This window comes from Oratosquilla oratoria, chromosome 9 (genome assembly GCF_046742065.1).
Source record: "Oratosquilla oratoria isolate Oo_2021 chromosome 9, ASM4674206v1, whole genome shotgun sequence".
Taxonomy (NCBI): domain Eukaryota; kingdom Metazoa; phylum Arthropoda; class Malacostraca; order Stomatopoda; family Squillidae; genus Oratosquilla; species Oratosquilla oratoria.
In genome coordinates, this window is record NC_134785.1 from 6051419 (window position 1) to 6064479 (window position 13061).

At 35.8% G+C, this 13061-nt stretch overlaps 1 protein-coding gene across 4 annotated transcripts in view; it reads right to left on the bottom strand.

The window, feature by feature from the left end:
• LOC143028144 (putative protein-lysine deacylase ABHD14B) overlaps nt 1-13061 on the bottom strand; it is a 38292-nt gene that overhangs the window by 5963 nt on the left and 19268 nt on the right. The window lies entirely within an intron of this gene.

Below are 13061 nucleotides of genomic sequence, written 5' to 3' on the forward strand. Positions count from 1 at the left end.
ATGTAACCATAAGTTTATACACCTATTAATTTATATATGAAAAGCTTCAACATCTCCAAGTTCCATATTTCTAATATCAACTAAAATCTACATGCATTCTCTAAAGTATGTACAGAAGCTTACAAGCTTTAAGTGAAAGTACATTCCAATACAAGTTCTTGACAAACTCAACAGATGAGAAATATAAAAGATACTACAAATGTAATATTGATGGGTAAGAAGGATAGATGGAAGGAAGAGAGGAGGAAGAAAAGATATTAAAAAAGTAACGTGCATATGTATTTACCTAGTTGTATTTTATGGGAAGGGGAGCTATGCTTGTGGTGTCCTGTCTTCATATCTCGTTTTATCTAGACTGTTTTTAAATTCGTGTATCATTTTTGCACACACCACATTCTCATCTAACTTGTTCCAAACATCCATTACCCTGTGGGGAAAGCGGTTCTTTTTCAGTCTCTTCTATAACTGTCTTTCTTAATTTTCTTTCCGTGTCCTATTGTACCTCTACTATCCCATTTTATTATATCTTCTCTATCAATAGTTTCTATGCCTTTCATGATTCTATAAAGTTATCAAATCTCCTCTCTCTCTTCTTTGCTCTACTGTCTGTAGCTCAAGTTTTGCCAGCATTTCCTCATATGATAGTTCTGAGAGTGTTGGTGCCAATTTCATAATTGCTCTTTGTATTCTTTCAAGTTTTGTTATACATTTTTTTGTACATGATGACCACGTCGTCACTGCATACTCCAACCTTGGTCTTATCAAAGTGACTAGTATTTTTTCACCATTTCTTCGTCCAGATATGTAAATGCCATTTTGATTGTTCTTATTAAATTATAAGTTTCTCCAAAAATTTTGTTTATATGTTTCTCAGGGGACATACTATTTATAAATAATAATGACTCCCAGGTACTTCTCATTTTCTACTTTTTTAATTTCTTCCTCTCCCAATTTATATGATCCCACTATTCTTTTTTTGCTTCTTCCAAATTCCATTATGCTACACTTCTTAATATTGAAATCCATTTCCCACTTCCTACTCCGTTCCCATACTTTATTGAGATCACTCTGTAATGACTCACAATCTTCTACAGTATTCACTTTTTTTCAACAGTTTTGCATCATCCACAAACCTCATATAACTTTCAATTCCTACATATCATTAATATATATAGCAAACATTATTGGGGCCAGAACTGTTCCTTGTAGAACTCCACTAATCACTTCATCCCAATTAGAATGTTTGTCTCTTATCACCACTCTATTTTTCTTTCATGCAAGAAGTCTTCCATCCACCTCAGCAGTTTGCCCTATATTCCTCCTGCAGTTTCTAATTTCTTTAGCAATTTCTTATGTGGCACCTCATCAAAAGCTTTTTTCAGGTTTAGAATTGCACAATCAGTCCATCCATCTCTTTCTTGTATTACATCTATTAGCCTTGAACAGAAACACATCAAGTTTGTGATGCATTATTGTCCTTGTCTAAATCCAAACTGCCTTGGATTTAGTACATTGTTTTTTCCAAATGCCTTATCCATCTAGTTTTGATCATTCTTTCACAAATTTTAGTTATCGTACTTGTAAGAGAGACTGGTCTATAGTTAGTAGGGTCCTCCTAGTTTCCCCCTTTATATATTGGTACTATATTTGCTCTTTTCCAATCTTCTGGAACTTTTCCTTCTTTCAATGAACTGCTTATTTGACTATGTATTTTGTCTGTTAGTTCGTTCCTGCATTCTCTCAAAATCCAATTGGCATTTCATCTGGTCCATGCAATTTTCTGACATCGACATTACTCAAGTCATTCATTATTTCTTTCCTTGTTACTTCTATCTCTTTCATAGGGGGACTTTCTCCTCCTACTCGACATCTAAGTTGTATGTTCTCCCTCGTAAACGCTGATTTAAAATGATTGTTCATAATTTCTGCCATTTCTATTTCCTCTGAGTATCAACTCTTCCTTGTCGTAGTTTCACTAATTCTTGTTTGTTTTTCAGTATGTTTACAAATCTATAAAGTACCGGTAGTTTTGGTTGATCTTTACATTTTTCTATGACATCCTTTTCATATTTTCTCTTTTCTTCTCTGCGAACTTTACAAAGGATTACAAAGGCGAAGCATGCTGACAGGAGACCTTTGGTCCATATCTAGGTCAGATGCGAAAAAAAAAAAAATAATAATAATAATATAATAATAAATAAAAACTAATATAATGTAAATAACAAATAAAATAAATAAATGCATAGGTATAAATAATAAACAAACAGGTAAATAGTAAATAATAACAAATTGCCAAATACCTAATAATAAATAAAAATCAAACAAATGATAAAACAAAAACAAATGTAAAATAAATTATAATCATTACAGCATCTTGCTTAGGTGTTTATCTAAATGATTCTTAAAGCTTCGAACTGAACTACATTGCACTACCTGTGCAGATAGTTTATTCCATTCATTAACTACATGGTTGGCAAAGTTGAATCTATTTCTGGACAGTTTGAGACCATTATTTCTTGTCTGATTCTCATTCAATGTGAAAATTTTGTCACTTTTGATGTTGTCAATTCCCTTTAGAATTTTAAAGACCTGTATCAAGTCACCTCTGAGTCTACGCTTTTTTAGGGAAAACAGATTTATTTTTTATATTTGGAATCAGTTTTGTGGCTCACTTGTACATATCAGTTTCCATAACTAGTATATATTTTCCATTTTCAGGTCTTTTGTCTTTCTTCCATTTTATCCAAGCTTTATCCCTTTTGTCTTTTAACTCACTACATCTTTTGTTGTAACAACACTTTACACATCCTTTTTTTCTTTCTTTTTTTCTTGGAACATACTTTTCCACTCCTTTATAAAAAAAATTCAAAATATTCCATTTCTCTTCTACTGTTGTTTCCTCCTTGTGTATCCTTTCCCAGTCTGCTTTTTCAAAAAATTATTTTATTTTAACAAAATCTCTTTCTCCATACACCAATCTTCCCTTTTTATATTTGTTTTTCTTTTCATGTATTTTTCCTCATTAGTTCCAGTTCCACCAATATGTGGTCACTTTTATTAATTGGTGTCTTATATTCAATCTTGCCCACTATTTCAGGTTCTGATGTGATTATTAGGTCCAGACTCAATGGTTCTTCATTTCAATACCTACTATTCTCTTGTATCTATAGTGTCATTGCATGTTTATAATCATATCAAGTAGTACATTTCCCCATAGGTTGTCTCCACCTTTCACTGTCATCTCTTCCCAGCAGATTTCTTTATAATTAAAGTCACCCATTAAAGCTATCTTTCCTCCATCTTCCATTATCTTAGTGTTATCCTTCCCATGAAGCTGTTTTAGGAGGCACATAATTTACTACAAACTTCCATTTACCTCTTTTGTTATGGACTCTTTATTCTCTTTATTATTCCTCTTTAATTCCTCATTCTCAACCTTTACTTCTCTTAACTGTCTTTTTAATTCTTCTATTTCTCTAGTTAGGGTTTGTTTCCCCTTCTTTAGTTCTTCCAGTTTATCAGCTCTTTGTGTAACTAGTGTTAGTTGGCTAAACCTAACCTCCCATGCTTCATTCTTTTTTTTTTTTCTTTTCTTTTTTTTCCTCTAGACTTAGTCGGGGGAGGTTGTCATCTCCTCCCTCATTAAATCCATAGAAATAATTATCTCCTCTTTCCATTGAGCTGCTATTATCTATATTTCTACTTTTAATACCTCTGCTCACCTGTTCGACCTCATCTGTGTCATCTGCACACCTTTTGTTTACACCCCTTCTCATGTCCAAGGCCCCTTCCTCCACTTCCTCATTTTCTTCCATTTCCCTCAATAATGCCTCACCTTCTCCTATTTCTTCACCTGCCCACTACACCACGAGCTTTACCATTCCCTACTAAATAAAACACAGGTACTCCTTTGTTGCTGAAATCCACGAAATTTGCATTTTTTCCAGAGTTCCAATCTTTGTCGTCAATCCAACTCTGTGTGTATTCACCTTGGTCTTTGGATCACATGCTGGACTTGTGATCGACAGCTATTTCCCTCCTGGAAGAGAGCTCAGAGCTCGTATGACCGATCTATGGGTAATGCTGTGACCTTACACGCACGCACACCCCCAACTACCCACCCACAGGAGTCAGAGTAACGACTCGAACCACAGCGATACTGAAATTATTTCAGCCCTGGGCGGGATTCAAACCCGGACCGCTGTTGTGACAGTCAGGGACTCTACCAACCGCGCCACCAAGTGTGTATTTACCTAGTTGTATTTTACGGGAAGGGGAGCTATGCTCGTGGTGTCCCGTCTTTGTATCTCATTTTATCTAAACTATTTTTTGAATTCATGTATTGTTTTTGCACACACCACTTTCTCAACTAACTTGTTCCAACTGTCTATTACTCTGTGAGGAAAGCTGTTCTTTTTCAGATCCCTTCTATAGCTGTCTTTCTTGATTTTCTTTCCGTGTCCTCTTGTATTTCTATCATCCCATTTTATTAGATCCTCTCTATCAATAATTTCTATGCCTTTCATGATTCTGTAAATAGCTATCAAATATCCTCTCTCTCTCTTCTTTGCTCTAGTGTATGTAGCTCAAGTTTTGCTAGTCTCTCTTCATATGATAGTTTTGAGAGTGTTGGTGCCAATTGTGTGTGTATATTTACCTAGTTGTATTTACCTAGGTGTATTTCATGGGAAGGGGAGCTATGCTCGTGGTGTCCCGTCTTCATATCTCATTTTATCTAAACTACTTTTAAAATTATGTATTGTTTTTGCACACACCACTTTCTCATCTAACTTGTTCCAACTGTTTTGAGAGTGTTGGTGCCAATTTTGTAATTGCTCTTTGTATTCTTTTAAGTTTTTTTACACATTTTTTTGTACTTGGTGACCATATCGTTGCTGCATATTCCAGTATTGGTCTTATCAGAGTTATTAGAATTTTCTTCACCATTTCTTCATCCAGGTATGTAAATGCCACTTTGATTCTTATTAAGTTATAAGTTTCTCCAAAAATCTTATTTATATGTTTCTCAGGTGACATATTACTCATAACAATGACTCCCAGGTCCTTCTCATTTTCTACTCTTTTTTATTCCTTCTCCCAATTTATATGATCCTGTTATTCTGTTTTTGCTTTTTCCAAATTCCATTATACTACACTTTTAAGTGTTGAACTCCATCTCCCACTTCCTACTCCATTCCTGTACTTTATTTAGATCACTCTGTAGTGACTCACAATCTTCTTCCGTGTTCACTTTTTTTAACAGTTTTGCATCATCTGCAAAGAAGCTCATATAACTTTCAATTCCGTCATCCATATCATTAATGTATATAGCAAACATTATTGGGGCCAGAACTGTTCCTTGTGGAACACCACTTATTACTTCATCCCATTTTGAGTGTTTGTCTCTTATCACTACTCTCACTTTTCTTTCTTGCAAAAAGTTTTCCATCCATTTAAGCAGTTTGCCCTGTATTCCTCCTTCACTTTCTAATTTCTTAAGCAACTTCTTATGTGGTACTTTGTCAAAAGCTTTTTTTAGGTCTAGAAATGCACAATCAGCCCAATTTAATATGTTTCTATTCAAGGCTAATAGATATAATATCTATTAGCCTTGAATAGAAACATATTAAATTGGTGACACATGATCGTCCTTGTTTGAATCCAAATTGCCTTGGATTTAGCACGTTGTTTTTTTCTAAATATTTTAGCCATCCACTTTTGCCAATTCTTTCACATATTTTTGCTATTGTACTTGTTAGAGTGAGAAATGAGGAGGTGAGGAGGAGAACAGGGGGTGAAAAAGGATTTGGGAGATAGGGTTGATGAAAGAATATTAGGATGGTTTGGACACATGGAAAGAATGAGTGAAGAAAGACTAGTAAAAGAGGTATGGAAGGCAGATGTGGAGGGAGTGAACATGAGGGGACGTCCTAGGATGAGGTGGATGGATGGGGTGAAGGGGGCTTTGGGGAAGAGGGGAATGTCTGTTGAGGAAGGAAGGGAGAGGACGGAAGACAGAGGTGAGTGGAGAATGGTTGTATATGGATGATGTTGTGATTGCATGAGGAGGAATGGGCAGGGGGGGGTTAGTATGTGTGAGTAAATTTTGACGCAGCCCGAAGGGATTTCTCCCCGTCCTCTCCTTATATGCAAGGGGGGACGGAGAGGGGGGGTCGCCGATTAAATGAAGCGGCCTTGCTGTGGATGTGCTGTGTCTTGCGACACTGCTTCTGACCCAGGGCGGTGGGCAGGGTGCAGGGATGACCCGTCATCCAGGAGGTGCTCAGATGAGAGGGAGGGTGGGAGGGGTGTGGAGTGTATGTAGGGATGAAATGGGTGGGAGTGTTTTTATGCCTTTCCCTTTTTGGCTACCTCCCTTGTAAGGGGGAAAAAGCCTTGGTATATGTATGTATGTACTTGTTAGAGAGACTGGTCTGTAGTTGGTAGGGTCTTCTTTATTTCCCCCTTTATATATAGGTACTATATTTGCTTTTTTCCAATCTTCTGGGACTTTTCCTTCTTTCAAGGTACTGTTTATTATGCTATGTATTTTGTCTGCCAGTTCATTCCTGCATTCTTTCAAAATCCAGTTTGCTATTTCATCTGGTCCATACGATTTTCTGACATCAAGATTACTCAGGTGTTTCATTATTTCATTCTTTGTTACTTCTATTTCTTTCATGGGGGGACTTTCTCTTTCCATTCGATCTCTTCAGGTTGTATATTCTCCCTTGTAAACACTGATTTAAAATGCTTGTTCATAATTTCCGCCATTTCAATTTCCTCTGTGTATTCAACTCCTCCTTGTCTCAATTTCTCCTAATCTTGTTTGTTTTTCAGTTTGTTGTTTACAAATCTGTAAAATAGTTTTGGTTGATCTTTACATTTTTCTATGACATCTTTTTCATATTTTCTCTTTTCCTCTCTGCACGCTTGTACATATTCATTTCTATAACAAGTATATATTTTCCATTTTTCAGGTCTTTTGTATTTTTTCCACTTGGTCCAAGCTTTGTCTCTTTTGTCTTTAAACTCCCTACAACTTTTGTAGAACCAGCACTTTACATATTCTTTTTCTTGATTTTGTCTTGGGACATACTTTTCCACTCCTTTTTTTATAAATTTTTGTCAAAATATTCAATTTCTCTTCCACTGTTGTTTCTTCTTTGTATATTCCTTCCCAGTCTTCTTTTTGAAAGAATTCTCTTATTTTATCAAAGTTTGTTTTTTCATACATCATTCTTCCTTTTCTATATTGTTCATTTCTTTTCATGTATTTTTCCTCATTTAGTTCTAGTTCAATCAGTATATGGTCACTTTTAATTATTGGTGTTTTAAATACAATCTTTTCTACTATTCTAGGTTCAGATGTGAATATTAGGTCTAGTCTCGATGGTTCTTCATTTCTATACCTAGTGTTCTCCTGTATCCACTGCGTCATTGTATGGTCAATAATCATCTCGAGTAGAACATCTCCCCATGAGCCGTCTCCACCCTTTACTGTCATCTCTTCCCAGCAGACTTCTTTGCAATTAAAGTCGCCCATCATAACTATTCTTCCTCCATCTTCCATTATCTTATTTAATGTTATCTTTGTGTCCTCTAACATACTTTTATGTTCACTCTCTTCCCACGAGGCTGTTTTTGGGGGCACATAATTTATCACAAACTTCCTGTTCTTCTTATCTCTGTCTTCCACTTCGATCATAATCATCTCTTCTATTTCCTTAGTTAAGTTTTTGTTCGCCTTCTCTAGTTCTTCCAATCTTTCAACCCTTTGCGCAATTTTTACTGTTTTCTTGGATTGTCTTCCAACCCTTAGCTTCTTTAGCTATGGCCTCTTTGTTTTCTTTATCATTCCTCTTTAATTCTTCATTCTCCTCTTTTACTTCTTTTAACTGTCTTTTTAGTTCTTCTATTTCCTTAGTTAAGTTTTTGTTCACCTTCTCTAGTTCTTCCAATCTTTCAACCCTTTGCGCAATTTCTAACATTCTACCGAACCTACTCTCCCAATGTTCGGTCATTTGTTCAAGTTTTTGTTCTACTCTTGCCAGTCTGGGGAGGTTGGTATCCCCCCCCCTCATTAAATCCATGGAAATTGTTATCCTCACCGTCTATTGTGCTGCTCATATCTATGTTTCTAATCTTTACATTTTTGTTAGACCCTTCCTCATCACTAAATTGATCCGGTCCGCGTTTGTTTACATGGCGTCTGCCTGCCTGGACCAAGTCCTCTCCTTCCTCATTTCCTTCCATTTCCCTCAGTAATCCCTCCCCTTCTCCTTTTTCCTCCCTTTCCCACTACTCCACGAGCAATCCCCTTCCCTGCAAATACAATAGGTACTTCCTTTGCGTTGAGATCCACGAAAATTTCACTTTTTCTTCAGAACATCAATCCTCACCGTCTTCTGACATAAGTGTGTGTGTATTCACCTCAGATCTGCTGCAGTCTCTGTCGAGACAGCCAGACACCACCCTACGGCAGTGAGCTCAGAGCTCCTTATTAGCCGATCTCTGGGTAGGTCTGAGACCACTCACACACCACACACCGGGACAGCAAGGTCACAACTCCTTGACTAACGTCCCGTACCTACTCGCTGCTAGGTGAACAGGGGCTACACGTGAAAGGAGACAAACCCAACATATCTCCGCCTGACCGGGGAATCAAACCCCGGTTCTCTGGCTTGTGAGGCCAGTGCTTTACCAATCCACCACCGTGCTAGCTATATTATATAGGAAGGGAGCTATACTCATGGTGACCAGTCTTTGTATCTTTCAGCATCAAGTTTTTTCTTAAAATCTTGAAGTGTGTTTGCACACACTGTTTCTTTATCTAAATCATTCCAGATATCAGCACTCTGTGTGGGAAGTTTTTTTTTTTTTCAAATCTCTTCTATAGTTATCCTTTTTGAGTTTCTTTTTATGTCCTCTTGTTTTTCCATTGTCCAATTTTAGTAAATCATTCCTATCAAGGATTTCCATTCCTTTCAAGATTCTATAGATAGTCAGCAGATGTCCTCTTTCTCTTCTTTGTTCCAGAGTTGGTAATTCCAATTTGGACAATCTTTGTTCAAATGTGTATTTACCTAGTTGTATTTTACGGGAAGGGGAGCTATGCTCGTGGTGTCCCGTCTTCATATCTCATTTTATCTAAACAGTTTTTAAATTCATGTATTGTTTTTGCACACACCACTTTCTCATCTAACTTGTTCAAAATGTCTATTACTCTGTGAGGAAAGCTGTTCTTTTTCAGATCTCTTCTATAACTGTCTTGATTTTCTTTCCGTGTCCTCTTGTATTTCTATCATCCCATTTTATTAGATCCTCTTGCGACACTGTTTCTGACCCAGGGCAGTGGACAAGGTGCAGGGATGACCCGTCATTCAGGAGGTGCTAAGATCAGAGGGAGGGTGGAGGGGTGTGGAGTGTATTCAGGGATGGAATGGGTGGGAATGATTTTATGCCTTTTTCTTTTTGGCTACCCCCCTTGTAAGGGGGAAAAAGCCTTGGTATATGTATGTGTGTATGTATATCAATAGTTTCTATGCCTTTCATGATTCTATAAATAGTTATCAAATCTCCTCTCTATCTTCTTTGCTCTAATGTCTGTAGCTCAAGTTTTGCTAGTCTCTCTTCATATGATAGTTTTCAGAGTGTTGTTGCCAATTTTGTAATTGCTCTTTGTATTCTTTCAAGTTTTGTTATACATTTTTTGTACATGGTGACCACATCGTCAGTGCATATTCCAATCCTGGTCTTATCAAAGTTATTAGTATTTTCTTCACCATTTCTTCATCCAGGTATGTAAATGCCACTTTGATTGTTCTTATTAAATTATAAGTTTCTCCAAAAATCTAGTTTATATGTTTCTCAGGTGACATATTATTCATAATAATGACTCCCAGGTCCTTCTCATTTTCTACTTTTTTTTATTCCTTCTCCCAATTTATATGATCCTACTATTCTTTTTTTGCTTTTTTCAAATTCCATTATACTACATTTCTTAGTATTGAACTCCATCTCCCACTTCCTACTCCATTCCTGTACTTTATTGAGATCATTCTGTAGTGACTCACAATCTTCTTCAGTGTTCACTTTTTTTTAACAGTTTTGCATCATCTGCAAAGAAGCTCATATAACTTTCAATTTCTTCATACATATCATTAATATATATAGCAAACATTATTGGGGCCAGAACTGTTCCTTGTAGAACACCACTTACTACTTCATCCCAATTAGAGTGTTTGCCTCTTATCACTACTCTCACTTTTCTTTCTTGCAAAAAATCTTCCATTCATTTAAGCAGTTTGCCCTGTATCCCTCCTTCACTTTCTAATTTCTTAAGCAACTTCTTATGTGGTACTTTGTCAAAAGCTTTTTTTAGGTCTAGAAATGCACAATCAGCCCATCCATCTCTTTCTTGTATTATATCTATTAGCCTTGAATAGAAACATATTAAATTGGTGATGCATGATCATCCTTGTCTGAATCCAAATTGCCTTGGATTTAGCACATCGTTTTTTTCTAAATTCCTTACCCATCTACTTTTGATAATTCTTTCACAAATTTTTGCTATTGTACTTGTTAGAGAGACTGGTCTATAGTTAGTAGGGTCTTCTTTATTTCCCCCTTTATATATAGGTACTATATTTGCTCTTCTCCAATCTTTTGGAACTTTTCCTACTTTCAAGGAACTGTATATTATGCTATGTATTTTGTCTGCCAGTTCATTCCTGCATTCTTTCAAAATCCAGTTTCCTATTTCATCTGGTCCATGCGATTTTCTGACATCAAGATTACTCAAGTGTTTCATTATTTCATTCTATATTACTTCTATTTCTTTCATGGGGGGGACTTTCTCTTCCCATTCAATCTCTCCAGGTTGTATGTTCTCCCTTGTAAACACCAATTTGAAATGCTTGTTCATAATTTCTGCCATTTCTATTTCCTCTGTGTATTCAACTCCTTGTAATTTCTCTAATTCTTGTTTGTTTTTCAGTTTGTTTACAAATCTGTAAAATAGTTTTGGTTGATCTTTACATTTTTCTATGACATCTTTTTCATATTTTCTCTTTTCCTCTCTGCACACTTGTACATATTCATTTCTATAACTAGTATATATTTTCCATTTTTCAGGTTTTTTGTCTTTCTTCCATTTTGTCCAGGCTTTATCTCTTTTGTCTTTTAACTCCCTACAACTTTTGATGTACCAGCACTTTACATATTCTTTTTCTTGCTTTTGTCTTGGGACATACTTTTCCACTCCTTTTTTTATAAATTTTTGTCAAAATATTCCATTTTTCTTCCACTGTTGTTTCCTCTTTGTATATTCTTTCCCAGTCTTCTTTTTGAAAGAATTCTCTCATTCTATCAAATTTTTTTTTCATACATCAATCTTCCTTTTCTATATTGTTCATTTCTTTTCATGTATTTTTCCTCATTTAGTTCCAGTTCAATCAATATGTGGTCACTTTTACTTATTGGTGTCTTATATTCAATCTTTTCCACTATTTCAGGTTCTGATGTGATTATTAGGTCTAGTCTCGATGGTTCTTCTTCATTTCTATACCTAGTGTTCTCTTGAATCCATTGTGTCATTGTATGGTCAATAATCATCTCAAGTAGAACATTTCCCCATGAGTTGTCTCCACCCTTTACCGTCATCTCTTCCCAGCAGACTTCTTTGCAATTAAAGTCACCCATCATAACTATTCTTCCTCCATCTTCCATTATCGTATTTAATGTAATCCTTGTGTCTTCTAACATACTTTTATGTTCTCTCTCTTCCTACAAGGCTATTTTTGGAGGCACATAATTTATTACAAAATTTCTGCTCTTCTTATCCCTGTCTTCCACTTCGATCATAATCATCTCTACTCTATTCTTTCCATATGTGCATTCCTCACATTTATATCCTTCTTAGCCAGGAACATAACTCCACCCCCTTGTTTTGTCTCTCTGCTTCTAATCCAATAATTATATGCATCATGTCCTACACTGTTGGGTGGTAGTGGACCTTTTAATTTTGTCTCTACAATTCCCATTATGTCAGATTCTTTTTCCTTCAGATAATCATTCAGCTCATTCAATCCTGTTATTAATCCATCTATATTTGTGTAAGACACTCTTGATTTTCTGCTACTTCCATTGTATTTTCTGTTTCCCTTTTGTTTTCCATTTCCTCACTTTCATATTCACTACTCTCCAATAGAATTCCTCTTTTTCTGACTCTGATCTCATCTCGTTTTTTCTTTAGCTTCTTGTCTTTTTGTCTTCTTATCCTCTCTTTCCTCTTTATTCATTTCTCTTTTTATCCATACCTTTTTATATTGTTCACTGTCTGCTAGTTTCCCTGTTTTTGCTAAGATATTCTTTGCTGTCGTTTGTGACCTGAATTTAACCTTAATTGGTCTGGTCTTATCTGTACTATATTTCCCGAGCCTATACATTTCTTCAATTTGTTTCCCGATTTCAGGTTCATCTTCCTGAACTAATTCTAATAAACTGTTTACTTTTTCTTTTTCCTCTTTGATTCTTGTGGTCCTATTTACAGTAGATTATACTTCTCTTTCATTCCTAATATAATTATACATTTCTTTTTATTTGCCAAGTCTCTTACTATATTATCCTTCTGTCTCATCACTTTAATAAACGTGTCTTCAGTTTGTTCTTTCATCTGCTGTTTTATTATATCATTAAATGCAATTTTGTTCTCTTGGATTTTTTTCCAACCCTGTGCTTCTTTTGCTATGGACTCTTTATTCTCTTTATTATTATTCTTTAATTCCTCATTCTCATCTTTTACTTCTTTCCGCTGTCTTTTTAATACTTCTATTTCTTTAGTTAGTTTTTGGTTCACCTTCTCTAATTCTTCCAATTTTTCAACTCTCTGCGTGATCTGCGTGAGTTCACCAAACCTATCCTCCCAATGGTTGACAATTTTCTCAAGTTTTTCTTCTAGGCTTGCTAATCAGGGAGGGTTGGCTCCCCCCCCCTCATTAAATCCTTGGAAATTGTTATCTTCACCTTCCACTGTGCTGCTCTTATCTATATTTCTAATA